Genomic DNA, 14,768 nt, shown 5'->3' with positions numbered 1-14,768 from the left:
GTAAATGAAGACTGGTATGTTCCTTATTACATCCAACAACAAAACACCTCAATCACTTAATCGGAGACGTTCTTGTCTTCCCCTGCACCAGAGTCGACACAATGGCAGACTGATGACAGCTCACTCATGATCTTCTGTGATTAATCAAATTGTTATGCACAAAATTAAATAATGAATTCAAAAGTAGTATTGGCACTTTTTCATGTAAAAGTACTGCTATACAAAAGTGCAATAACATTTGGTTTGCAAACACTTTAAACAAATAAGGTGCTTTTTTACACCAGTATTCCTTTTACATAGTAGCAGTTAAAATATTTCTTGTAGCTAAATCTCAACTTACAACATTAATGTAATCAAATATAAAACCAAAGCTATTTGCCACTGCCAGTGCATTAACGTTATAGAAAATATTTTATAGTTTGTCATAGAAAACAAGTTATGCTCAGAGTCCAGAGCCTTATTACAGGCACCTTCCCAGTAGAGACCTGCACTATCGCGGGACCCAACGCAGCAGAGTGCAGCGCGGGACAACACTTGATGGGCGAGTGCTGGAGCGGGCGTATAGAAACTCGTGTGTGCGGGATAAGGCTGTTATCACACTAGGCAATCTTAACCGTGAGCGAGCGCGTCTGGCCCCCAAAGCCCAGTTCGTTTGACTAGTGTGATCGCTCCGGTTCGTTTAGCCATCCCTGGGAAGAGGTTGGCCAGAGCGCGGTTCAGTTGGGCTCAGGCGGGGTACACATGTAATGTCAGAGCGCGGAACTTATGATACGTGCAGCATGGTTGCGTGAACATTTCTGAGCGCAAAAGTGATAGATCTATAAAGTAATATATTGCTAGAGGGCCAAAATAATAAACCACAAAGTTAACAAAACGATGCACTCCACTATGCTGAGCGAGAGCGCTTCTATGTTGCCTTCAATTGCTATCGGAAACTTCCTATTTCCCACTTATGAAGTCGTGAGCGCTTCATGGAAACGCCGCGGTGCTACAGTCTTAAGGCCAATTTATACTTCTGCGTCAAGTGTACGCCGTAGTGTACGTCGTAGACTACGCACGTAGGCGATGCCGTCGTGAGCATTTATACTTCTGCGTATGTCTGTTTTGCTCTGCAGTTAGACCGCCGAAACGCTAGTTGACGCGAGCGGGTTCCACTGTGTTTACAGTCCACGAATTCGCTGCTGTCTTGCAGTCTTTGTAATCTCCCGAAGAGGAGTCATACAGATGGCTGTATTTCCTCACTTCTTCAATTAATCGCTCGGTCACTTGGTCCATTTCCATGTTGGCTCTTCACTGAATTTCGGAATTTAAAAATGGCGGGCGGTCCAGAGTGCAGAAGATCATTCCGGAAATGTGTAGGAGGTAACGTGATACTACCAAGCCGACCAATCACAGATCTTGCAGTCCGCGTCGTCGCGACGCGTAGTTACATTTTTGAGGAGGTGCGCGTCAGGCTACGGCGTATGGTACACGTCAATGCGTATGCTACGCCGTACCTACTACGCGCACCCGACGCAGAAGTATAAATTGGCCTTTAGGCCCCTTAGCCCCTACCTTTACATCTGTGCAATAGCGGTTTTTGACACGGGCTAACCGGGCAGCCGCCCAGGTCTGCATGTTTTACATGATACATGGGGGGCGGTACTTTTCAAATTGTATTTCATAAACCAACATCTCAGACGTTATGTCAAAAGGTTATGGGTTTCAAACCAAAAAATGACTTTGTTACAGAACAGGGCATTGATTTCATACATGTCCAGGGGACATCAGGACTTAAATCATGTTTATCAGGCATTTTGGGAGACACAAGTGAATATGGAAATAAATTATACATCAATTTTCCTATGAAATATTAGATATTATTATTAAAATGTTGCCTATTATAACGCTAATTATTACACTTCTACATTAATGTTGCTCCGAGAACACATTAATATGCAAATTAGATACAACGTACAGATACATTGCATTGAATGGGAATATTAATTTATGAGCATTTTACCCACATATTGCATAAAGTAAAATGGTGTATCAATTCATTCCATTATATCTTTCATAACATAGTTGAGAATCATCTTTATACAAATTTTGGTTAAAAAAAAATCCTGAAACCCAAAAAGTGATTGGTGATTGAAAAAAATCCCATTGTTTTTGCCTATACATATAATTTCATGTCATTTTATTTTTTAAACAATTGAGTCATAGTGTCCACTATAGAGGACATACCATAACATATGAATAAAATATCATTTTTCAAATGTTTTTTTTTTTTTTTTTTTTACCATTTGTTTCTTATGCTCTAAACAATGTGATGACATAAAAAAAAAAACTAAATTAAAAATACTCTCTGCTCTTGTTACATTTTGAATATACCTGATTGTATAAATTTTTGGCACATTTATGTACATAGTGTATATTTATTTAAGTTCTGATAACTTATACTGTCATATTTTGTGCAGAATTGTGTTTATTGTCTTTTGCAAATGTTGGAGGTGGAGATTGTGCACCAGAAAGTGTGTTTCCTGTTGTAATTGCAATAGTTAAATAACTGGATTCTCTTAACCCTTGTGTGCTCCTCATTTGGGAGTCACACTCATGGTCTTATTGGTCAAAAGTGACCAGACACCTGAAAAAAACTTTTTTTTTTCTTCAGTAAAAATAAATCTAATATATTTTTGTTCAATAATATTGTTTCTTTTTTCTTTTGTATTTTGAGAGAATTTCATGGGATTAATTAATATTTATGCAATAATTATGATATATTTTTCCCATTGAAAATAGTACAAAATTTAACAAAATGTTTTTCAGATTTCAGATTAAAATAGAGACAAGGCCTTTAAAATCCAATTTTTGAAGGCAGAATAGCACCTCTGGGTGAGAGCAAAAAAAAGAATAACCTGTAATTTCATGGTGTAGGACTGTATAGGACTCTATAGAGACGCTTGTGAATTCCCTAGTTGTTTTTATACATAATTGTTTACTTTTATTAGGTTGTAGATTTAAATGTATATTAAGGCATTCTCAAAGACTACTTTTTGTCAAGGTTTATATTTTTTGTTGTTTAAAATGTTGATTTGTTTTGATTTGCATTATTATTACTGCATTCAAACCTGAACACAGAAAGCACTTTGTTACACAAAACAATTTAAATTCTATAAATATTTAACAAAAATGAACAGGAATGCTTTATCAGAGCTTAGTCCTTCTGGGTCTGATCTGATTTTAACCTCTTATTTCAGTCTTCTGACTCATTTTGGCTATATGGTTATAGTCATACCAATTCATTTGAGTATGTATAATTCTGTGTGTGTGTGTGTGTGTGTGTGTGTGTGTGTGTGTGTGTGTGTGTGTGTGTGTGTGTGTGTGTGTGTGTGTGTGTGTGTGTGTGTGTGTGTGTGGATGTATCCGTTTTACACCCTTTATGTTTTAGAGTGTAATCCCTTCCTTGCTGTCCACTTTTTTTACTGTATTGTAGTCGAATTATTGATTTTATTTTACATAGTTGCAGTGTTACAGTCACACCAGTTCATAGGTGTGTATGTGTGTGTACAAGTGTGTGTCCGCGCGTGTGTGAGTTGGTGTGTTGATTTAGCACTCTAGATGTTTTAGAGTTTCACCCCTTCATTGCTGTGCATTTTTTTCTGCATTGTGGGGGACTTATAGATTGTACACATAAAAATGTTCTGTATTTTATTTTTTCCCCCATTTCCCATTCATTTCCTATGGTCGGTCATTTTTGACCGAAGACCATGAGTGTGACTATTTTTTTTTTTTACGACCACTTGAATCATGCCCTCAATTTAAAGTGCCATAAAAGTAACCAAGTTTCGTACTATTCTAGTGAAGCTGCAATTTTTTACAATTCAAAATGTAAAATTCTCTGGTCAGAAATGACCGAAGACCGCACAAGTGTTAAGTGTGTTTTTCAAATGCTCTAATGAAGGATTTGTGCAATTGAGAAATATGATTTTCTCTTTCACTTATGTTGTTATAATAAAATATTAATTATTTTTTTTTGGGGGGGGAGGGGGGTTCGCCCGCCACTCCATCTATGGGTACAAAAATGTGCATGATGTTATTGTTTACACGGTAGTCAAGGATACACAGAGCAAATGTGGGCAGCCACGCCATCGTTTTCAAAAGTCTCCGTTTTCGAATGCCGGAGTAGTGTAAACGATAGTAAACAAAAGTTATGCGTTTTATGCGTTTTAAAACGAAAACGTATTTGTGTAAATGGGGCCTTAGGCCCATCCCAAATGCTCTCATTGGTTGAGACGCGTGATGATGCCCATCCAAAGCCAATACCGATCAACATCCCACCCCTCCTGTGACCCATGGTTTGTCTGCATAGTTGCCAAGTTTGCGTATTATACGCAACTTTGGGCTTCTTTTTTGTAAAGTTGCGTGACGAAAACCTGACAAGCAGCTTCGTTTCTTTTCATTTATGTTCACTGTATGTCACAGTTAATAGCCAATCAGTGCAAAAATAAAAGCGCTGAAGCATAATTTGCCAAATATTCTGCCCCCTTCTCAGACGCCTTTTTTTAACGTGAATTTTCTTCAATGAGGAATTGGAGAAAAATCACATTCAAAAAGAATGTGCGTCACGCTGTAATCCAAGCAATGATAGTAGTAGATGTAGAGGAGTGGGATGACTTTCTTTCCTTTATTAGGCAGCCTAATTTTTTTTTTAAACAATGTTTTGTTATCACTGTAATGAAAAACAAGTAGGCCTATAGTATATAGTAGGCCTTTAGCCTACTAATACTAAGAGTATATTTGTTTTTTTTATATTTTATATTTGGTCTTTTCCATCTCTCCAATCCTACTCTGCTCACAGGTGACTGGAGATGAGTTTTGTTCCTGCTTTGTTGCAGTTTTTTTTTTTTTTTTTTTTTTTTTTTTGCTTTTTGATTTTTGTAAAATAACTTATGTTTCTGATTTTCAGATAAAGGGGTAATTTCAGTTTAATATGTTGCAGGCTCAGCTATTGGAAATAAATAATTGATAATAAATAATACTGATGATAATAAATTATCAAAAAATATTGGGCTTGTTTTGGACTTAGTTTTGAAGCTGCGTTTGCTTATTTGTCTCGCGAGAGTTGGCAACTATGAGTGTATTCAGAGCCAGTGCGCAACGAAATTTCATAATATTAAAAAACTGCGTTAATGCGCGATAAAATAATTGACATGAAAATAACGCATTAACTTGCCCAGCCCTACATGTATAATAAATATGTATATGTTCCGCTAATTGTCAGCCTGTATGCTTCTTGTAAAAAAAAAAAATGTGAATATGCATATAAACAGCCTTTTAATTAACAGAGTATAATAACCATGACTGATAGTAAGACATGCAAACAAAAAAGAAAAACAAACTGGACGCTAGAACAGCTGTTACTTCTTGCCCAATTGGTTAATGAAAACAAGCATATAATCAAAGGAAAATTTAAAGTAGGGATAGCCTCCAAAACCAAAGGTGATACCTTTTTTAAAAGCATTATCGTCAAATGTTTCTAAAATGTTTACGTTCCGAGGCAGATTGCCGGCAACAGCCATTTTAGGATAGTTTGTGGTTTGATCTTATACTTAGGAGTCCTCTTCACCACTCCTAACATTTCACAGATTTAGGAGCTAGTTTTAGGGATAAAACGCTTTGTGAAATACTCTTTGAGAAAAAAATTTAGGAGTCTTAAATTTAGGACTGACACGCCCATTATTTTTAATATTTTCTATGAGCTTCTTTTAGCCTTAAGATGTTTTGTGTATACAGGCCCAGGTCGGGTCGGGAAATGTTGAGAATCTGTCTAGTTCCGATGCCTTTCTCCCCTCTGCGTCAACATGCAGCACAGCAGTGTAACACACAATGATCGGCACATTACAGACATGAAGAGAGCAGCAGAAGTGAAGCCCTCCCTCCCTTTCCCGTTGTGTTTGTCTTGGTGTGGAGGTGAGTGCTGATGAAATAACAAAAAATAAGCTACCTGTGCGTCAAATTTACATCTAATTATCCTAAAGAGAAAAGGCAAATAAAGTTAATTTGTCTTAACATCCATGACTTATGAGCTACCATGTAATAGCATGTAAAGTTAGCTCAAGTTTAGCTAGGGCAATATATCATGGGCATACAGGCTAACTTAACAGAGAAACGACAGCTGAATACAGTAAAATTAATAACGTCATCAGAATTGCCACATTGATATGCAAATCAGATATTAAGTAATTAAAATGTGCTAATTTGCATACATTTGACAAGGCATTGGATGAATAGAATAAACAAAATAACTAAAGCATATCACCATCAAACTTTCCCAGTTAGTTAATGACTTACAACAAGAGTCTTTTCCCTTGAAATGTTATGTTGAAATATGCAGAAAGCTTGTTTTGGGTTAATTTAGAAGAAATCTACAGAAGCAAACAGACGAGGGTAGGGTTAAAACAAACACCTTAATGTGTATTTAGGAAATTCCCTTTCCATTAGAGCAAAAGAAGACATGGAAGCAAAATAGACCAAAATCTCAAATTTTAACAGTACATGAAGTGTCCTGCCTTAATAACTTCATAATGATCTCAGGCTCCTCATCTAATAACTATCCATTCTATTAGTATGTTGTATGCTGATAGATAGAATGAATGAATGATAAATTTATATAGCGCTTTATTGTGTATTGCTTTACACCCGAAGCCCTTTACAATCATGTGGGGGGGGGGGGGGTGGCTCTCTTCTCCTCAACCACCACCATTGTGCAGCATCCACTTGGATAATGCGACAGCAGCCACAGGACAACGGCGCCAGAGCGCTCACCACACACCAGCTACAGGTGGAGAGGAGAGAGAGACAGAGCCAATCAAGTGGATGGGGATTACTAGTTTTCCTAGGAGTTTTTCCCAGGAGGTCTCCCATCCAGGTACCGACCAGGCTAAACCCTGCTTAGCTTCAGTGGGTAACCAATCTTGGGCTGCAGGGTAATATGGCTGCTGGCTAACAGATTAACAGCCTTCCCTCAAATGTGAAACAAAGTTCTTGTCACCGTCAGTTTGTGTGTGTGTCTGCGTGCGTGCATGGTAGAGTAAGTGTAATTATAACAACATTGTGAACTGATTACTTTGCAGACATCTGTTGAACAATTAAACAAAACAATTGGGTGAGTGTGAGGCAATTAAAATGAATGGGTAAGTATGTCAGAGCTGATGTGTTAATATGCTTAACGTTTTGTTTCGAATTTAAAAAAAAAAAACAAATATGAGAAGTGCCCTTTTTTCCACTTGAGCCCCTGCCCCTCAAAATTTCTGTGCATGTCCCTGGATCCACATCTCTCTTTCCTGCCTGATCATGACAGCTGTCTCCAGTATTTACACACACACACGCGCACACACACACACACACCGAGAGTAGTTTACATATTTTATGGGGACATTCCATAGACATAATGGTTTATTGTACCAACTGTATTTTCTATCCCCTTACCCTAAACTCACCTTTTACACAAAATGTTCTGCATTTTTAAATCTTCAAAAACTTCAATCCGTATGATTTATTAGCTGTTTTCCTCATAGGGACCAAAAAAAAGTGTCTGGAATTTTACTGGATTTACTGGAATTACTATCCTTGTGGGGGACATTTGGTCAGAACAATGGAAACATGGGTCAGTTTACATCCTCACGCAACTCACCCAATGTGCACTAAAGACATTGGGCCCTATCATACACCCGACGCAATGCAGCGCAAGGCGCGGCCCAAGTGTTTTTTGCTAGTTTCAGCCCGAATTAGTTCTCATTTGCCCGTCATGCGCCACGTTGTTTAAATAGCAAATGCATTTGCGCCCATCTGTGCGCCCATGGGCGTGCTGGTCTTAAAAAGAGGTGTGTTCAGACGCATTGTTGGCTCGTTGCTATTTTGAGGAACTGAAAATAGACTGCGCCATAGACCAACTCAAACCTGGTCTAAAGTCTGGCGCAATATTTTTTCTTTGTTTTTTAAGGATTGCGTTATAGGCGGGCCCACAGCGCGCGTACAGCCTGCTTATTACACACAGGGACGCACAGCAGCAAACAAATTGGCCAAATATTAAAAGTTTAAAGATTACAATGTAAAATAATATTATTGTGTAGGCTACATAAATATAAAAATGCCTACATGTCATAATGGATAGTCATCGCATGTATCAGAATTAGGATATGAGCAGGAGCAGCTCCTCTCTGGAGACGCGTTCTGTCTTTGCGCTTGCCAAATTCCGCCGTGTAAATAGCAAATCCGTCATGGCACGAGCGCAACTGGCTCCTAATGGGAATGGGAGATGACACTATGATTGGTTTATTGCACGTTGCGCCCAAAAAACACCCATTACTCATTAAGAGGATAGGGACAACCCGTTTAGACTATGCGCCAGGGCGCGCCAACCTTTTTCCCTCCACACTTTTTCTAACATTTCTTACATTCCTACAATTTCACATTTTTACCTTATTCAGCACTTCTGCTTTGTTATATTTATTGTGCTCGTCATGTTTATTGCTCATTATATTTAATGTGCTCTTATGTCTGATCCCTGTTGTCATGAACACGTGTGTATACTTGTTTTGTCTTTGCACCTTGGTCCGTCAGAAACGACATTTCGTTCTTTTGTATACTGTGTATGTGAAAGAACGACAATAAAGTTGAGTTGAGTTGAATACCAGGCACACACTAACACACAAAACTTTTCATTTAATGTGATTGCAGACTTTACACCCCATTTTAAAATTAAGCAGAATTTGGAATCAGATCAGACAAGGAATGGTCTATGGTCAAAATCCTTTGTCATATACGTCCTCCTCTGTTTGTGCTTATCACTCACTAAGGTGGACAACATTGATTAACAGACTAAATTGAATAATTTCTACCCAGATCATGATCCTATTTGTGATAGACATCGACAAGCTCCAGCAACTCTTTGCCATACTTTTTGTCTCTCCCAAGATTCAGTTATTTGGACATAATCAAGTCAATTTCTTTGCTTTTAGATGTTGAACCATGCCTCCTAGTGGCATTATTTGGACTTAATCCCAAATATGTATCTCTTTCATTTTTCACTCAGATGTTCTAGCCTTCTGCAATTCTAAAAGGTTTAACCTTATAAACTGGAAAAATCCTTAGTTATTTTATATATATATATATATATATATATATATATATATATATATATATATATATATATATATATATATAGTTGTAATTATGAAGATTGTGTTGTATTGCTGATATTTTGGTAATTTAAATATAAGCATTTAATTTTGTAAAAAAAAAAAAAAAAGATCAGTTAAATGTGTTTTTACTACATTTTGTATGCTGTATAATTATATCTGAAGATATATTAACAAAAATATATAAGTGACTGATTTAAGTAATTTGTGGATTAATGCTTATTGGGGACGCGAACCGTTTTGAAAGATTCAGTCTGATTTGGTGGACTGGTTCAACCGGTTCACTAATAAGAACCGGTTAATACCTTTATAAAGGTAAAACTGCCCATAAAAGGTAAAAAATCTATTTAAACTTATTGGAAAAGATTCATTTCTATCACTGCTGTGAGCTGATCACCACACAGAATATGCAGAATATACAGAGTCAGCTGTCCACGGTAATCCTTAAGATACCAGCACAATAACACACTCAGCAATATATTGTCTAATTATCGTTATCAATAAAATCCCAGAAAATATTGATACATTTTTTTGTCAATATCACACACCCCTAATATATTTAACATTTTGTTCAGGAAAAAATTTAAATAAATAATAAAACAAACCAAAGGATATACCATGGTATTCCGAAAAGCATCAAGTAATAAAATGTGACACTAAAAGCAAACTTTCTTCCCATAGAAAGCTGTATCGGGTTGTCGTCCTCAGCTAGCGTGCTCCCTTTTTGCAAAACTTCTAGAAACATACAGAAACAGTGAAGCGGGAAATTATGGTATTATCTACATAAAAGTGCAAAAATAAAATTACATCCTTTTAGAAAAGTTGTCATAATACATCAAAAATGTGGCACTCTTTTTGTTATTAGTAAGTCTAAGAGATGAAACGAGAGTCCAATTCAACAAAGAAAAGGAGATTTAAGCAATTTTTGCTTATGAATGTAGAATTTTGCATTCAATATAAGAAAATTAACAATATATTCAGCAGATAATAGCTTTGGATTTTCATAATAAAACAAAAAACAAAATTTTTTTGAGGACGATAGTATCGGTCACATTTGTAAGGTTAGAAACATAGGTGCTTAAGTCATCCCATAATTTGTCGGTAACACCGCAATCAAAAAACAACTGGGCAGCTGTTTCCTCAACAAAACCACAAAACGAGCAAGACTCATCCACATTATAAAGTTTAGAGATAGACAAATTAACGGGATAAATTTTATGAAGGATTTTATAATGAATCTCCTTAACCTTGTTAGAAATGCAAAATTTACTTGGCAAAAGCCAGGCCCTTCTCCAATTTATATTTGTTATAAAGGAACCCCAATAGAATTTCCCTCTTGGAGTAATCTTTCTCTTCGTCTGAAATATTTTGCGGATATGTCTGTTATTGCATTTCCGATCTAAAATACCAATACCATTCAAACATAAAGCCGGATAAACACTGTTGCCTTTACTGAATTTAAGGTGACTTTTAATTAACTGGGTTAAGCCTACTGGGATGGCTCTCATCAAAGTATTATAATCCTTTGGTGGGACTGGAAAATTATGGAGATTCATAAATTGTTCGTAAGATAAAAACACAATTTCCATGAAAGAAGACATTGCTGATGGAAGTCAGATAAGGAAATAGGTAACTTGCCAGACAAGAAATTATATTTTAGTAAGAAAGACAGGCCACCAAGTTGGTCAAATATCTTATTTGGAATAAAAACCACAGTGACATTGGATTCGTAAGGCATCTTTTCAGCCAGTTTACTTTAAAGGTGTTTACAGTATCTGCTAGTCCAAAAAACAAGGCCACCTTCATTTCTGGAGCAAGCACATCTCTTTTTAATTTGTAAGTCTATTCTTCCAAATAAAATCCAAAAATATTTTATTAATTTCCTCTATAGTTTAATTTTTGACAAACAAAGAAAGAGCTGAATATACAAAGTGAGAGAGCCCTTCAATTTAAGATAAAAGCACTCTACCGTATAAAGAAAGATCTCTCTGAAGCCAAATGTTAAAGATCTGTTTCGTTTTTATTATTTTATCAGAAAAGTTTAAATGATGTCTACTGATTGATGTTTTTAGTCATACGAATTACAGATTGTTTGATTACACTTTTTTTTTTTTACTAGGATACCTCCTAAGAATATATCATCCATGTCATGAATTGACATAATTTCACATTTCGAAGTATTAAGTTTTAGATCCGAAGCACATGAAAATTGTTCAACCAATTCCAGGGCTTTTGGTAACTTATTTTTGTCCTCCAAAACAGCGTAGTGTCATGCTACCCTTACCAAAAAGTAGTATACTTCAAGTTTATCAGTAGCAAACTTTGAGTACACAACTAGTTTACCTCTATGTTTGTAGTTTGTACTGCAATTATACTAAAAGTGAACTTGTAGGTATATTGATAGTTTACTAATTAAATACTTTGAAGTATAGTCTCAGTAAACTACTAGTTTAGTAGTTTTATACTGCAAGTATACTCGTAAGTTTTCTTTAAGTGAACTTTACATCATACTTTTTTTATTATTTTACATCATATTTAAGTGGTTTTATTTTTTTTTTTTTTTTTTAATTTTTTTTTTTTTTGTTACATGAATTTCTATGAATGAAAAGGGTATCTGCTTGTAAACAAAAACATTTTATTCTAGCTTCATGCATTCTTTTTTAAACACTTTAATGTGGGTATGTTTCATTAAAAAAATAAAGAAATAACATTTTGAACAAAAAGCTGAAAAAAGACTATGAATTGAATTCAGAATTATAATCAAAAACGTAGATGATTAACACCCCAATGAGTCGATCAACACCCCAAAGCTTGACTGTAATTATTACCTCTTCATCGGTCGACATTTTATTCCATAACATTACAGTTTTGATGCTGTTTCATGTCAGATGATCATGTTAGATTACATTTGTTAGTATCTGTTGTTACTTATTCTTCATCACTTGTGTTTTTTTTTTGGAAATTCTGTACAGAAGATGTGTACTAGCGCCCTCTACTGTATAACAATAAAAACACAGATTCTAGGAGCACAAGTATAGCTCAAATCTATTTAGACTTTTTGTAAGTATAGGTCAAGTACACTTAAATGTCATTTTAAGTATATTTCTGAGGAGTATATGAAGCCCATTTCTGAGAAGTACATAAAAAGTAAACTAAAAGCATACTTTTCTATTTTTTAGTTTAAAAGAAGTATACTAATAGCACACTTGAATAAACTTTTTCGTAAGGGTAGCTGCGCCATTTTGATCTCCCTGTCAAATATTGAAATTCTTTTCGAATTTTCATCTTTGTTAATTCTTAGACAGAGTAACTCTGTGGCTAAAAGAAATAAAAATGGGTAGATTGGACAGCCCTGTCTGACTCCACGATACATGTTAAACTTCTTAGAAGTGTCAAAGTTCACGATCACTGAGCTGTTCTATAAAACATGGGTACAGTCTCTATAAATGCTATACTTTATAGAGAAAGCTTTATGAAAGTCAAGAAAGAGTATGAGAGCATCTGAATAAATAAGATCTGAATAATCCAGCAAGTCCAGTAGCCTACTAATCTTTCTAATCAATTATCGATTATTAAAGGATCCTTGTCTGACTTATGTATAAGGCAGATGACTCCCTGCTTCATATAGCAGTCATATCTCCCTGACTGATACATCCGTTACACATATGAAATAATGGTAATTTAATAAATTCCCAAAAATGGAGATAAAATTCTACCGAAAGCCCATCGATCCTTTACCTTTTTTCATTTTATGTAGAGCTTGCTTGATTTCATCAGTTGATATAGGGGAATCACAAATCTGACTATACTCTAGATCGGGGCATCATGAATTCATGATTTTTGAGGGGGCAGGAATCATGCTTGCCATGTGACATGCAACACCCATAATAGCACTGTACAACTGATATAGGCTTGTGTTTTTTTTGTTGTTGTTTTTTTTTTATTCAAAATATTTACAAACGTGTTAACTATATTAGGAAACATTTTGATTCTCAAATATGTGAAGCCTAAGTAAATGAGTTTTGGCCCTTTTATAGATTGTTATTTGTATGCTAACTCCACTTTGCGTCGTGGCTGCATATCACCTTGGCTGTGCATTATTTTTCTAATAATTCAATGGCCCGTCGTCAATTATTCCTTACATATTCAACATCAATCCAGAAAAAAAACACAAAATTCAGAGAGATCAGCTCTGTATCTCTTGAGAAACTGGTTAGTTGGATAAAATGTGTATAATTTTAAAGTAAACTTAACTAACTTTATTTGTGACACAGAATTTGTTATTATAAGTCCAAATCAATTTCCAGTTGATATTCTCAAAAAGGTTATTCCAGAAGTACTTATATTTAAATTTTTCTGGGCAATGAATCAAACTTTATTATTACATTTTCTATCTTCGATATCAATACCGTTTAATAAGATCTCTTTTTAAAATGTTGATTGTTTAGATTCACTGAAGCCCTTTAAAAGCCTCACAGATCCTGCTGGTATTGCATCAGTTACAATACTATATTCAGGTGGAGGTACTGGAATACCAAATTTCTCTAAAAACTCAGTATATGTAAGTAAATATCCTTCATTAGTGTTATGTCCTGTGACGTTTGTTTTACTGTTCTGGGGTCAGTCAAGAGTTTTTGTGTGTTCTCAGTCATCCTTTCTCTCCTGTGCTGTGCTAATAGGAGCTGATTACTGGCACCTGATACTCGCTGACATTCACTGGCTTCTCCAGAGAGGAAACCAGCTATAAAAGCCATCAAGAAAGCAGAGCTGGAGGAGAGAGGAAAGGAGAAAGTTTGAGCCATCACCTGCTCACCACATGGACCTTTTCTGCAGCCCCAGACAAGGTTGTGGTTTTTGGTATATTGTTAGTTAATGCTTAATGCCAATTCTGTGCTAGAGTTTCAGTTAGTGTACTGTACTGTTGCTTTGCTCCCACTTAGATTGTTAAACTCAGCTCAATATTGCTAATGTTTTATAATCCTTTATTCAATATTGGTTAAGTTGTTTACTTTAATTTGTAGGGAAGAGGGTGCCATTTCTGTTAACTCCTTTTCTCCTGTTTTTGGGAAAGTTAGGTAGTTAAGTATTTTGTCTCTTTGTTTATTTTCCCTGTGTTAGGTAAGTTAGATTTAAAATGGAGTAAGCCACTGTTTTGTTTATTTTGGCTATGCCTCCTCCTGAAGCCTTTTTGCTTTGTTCTTGTTACTCCCACATATATAAATATAATAAATCAAATTATAGTGGATCCTTTAGTAGTTGGCAGTGTTCTTTAGGGCTGGGACTGGGACAAGAGGCTCCATGTGGACTCTCCTTTCTTTGTTACATATTCCTCAATTCCCCTAGACTAATTAGAAAGCGGGAATGTAACAATTGGGGCCTGTCCGGTGCATGTTTGGGTTACAACTGATTGTGGATCTAACCTTCCTCAGTTAGGTAAGTTTTGTTTGGCTGCTTTGAACTTTTGATGGGTGAGGAAGTTCCATTTTGTTTTTGAGGAAAAATGGAATCTGATTTAGTAAAGTTATCACTGTCTTCTACGATAGTTTAATTGTTGTAGAAAGTTCTGTTAGAGCTAGCTGACTTTTA

The sequence above is a fragment of the Cyprinus carpio genome, chromosome A10, assembly GCF_018340385.1.
Source record: "Cyprinus carpio isolate SPL01 chromosome A10, ASM1834038v1, whole genome shotgun sequence".
NCBI lineage: Eukaryota > Metazoa > Chordata > Actinopteri > Cypriniformes > Cyprinidae > Cyprinus > Cyprinus carpio.
Note: the sequence above shows the minus strand (reverse complement) of the source record.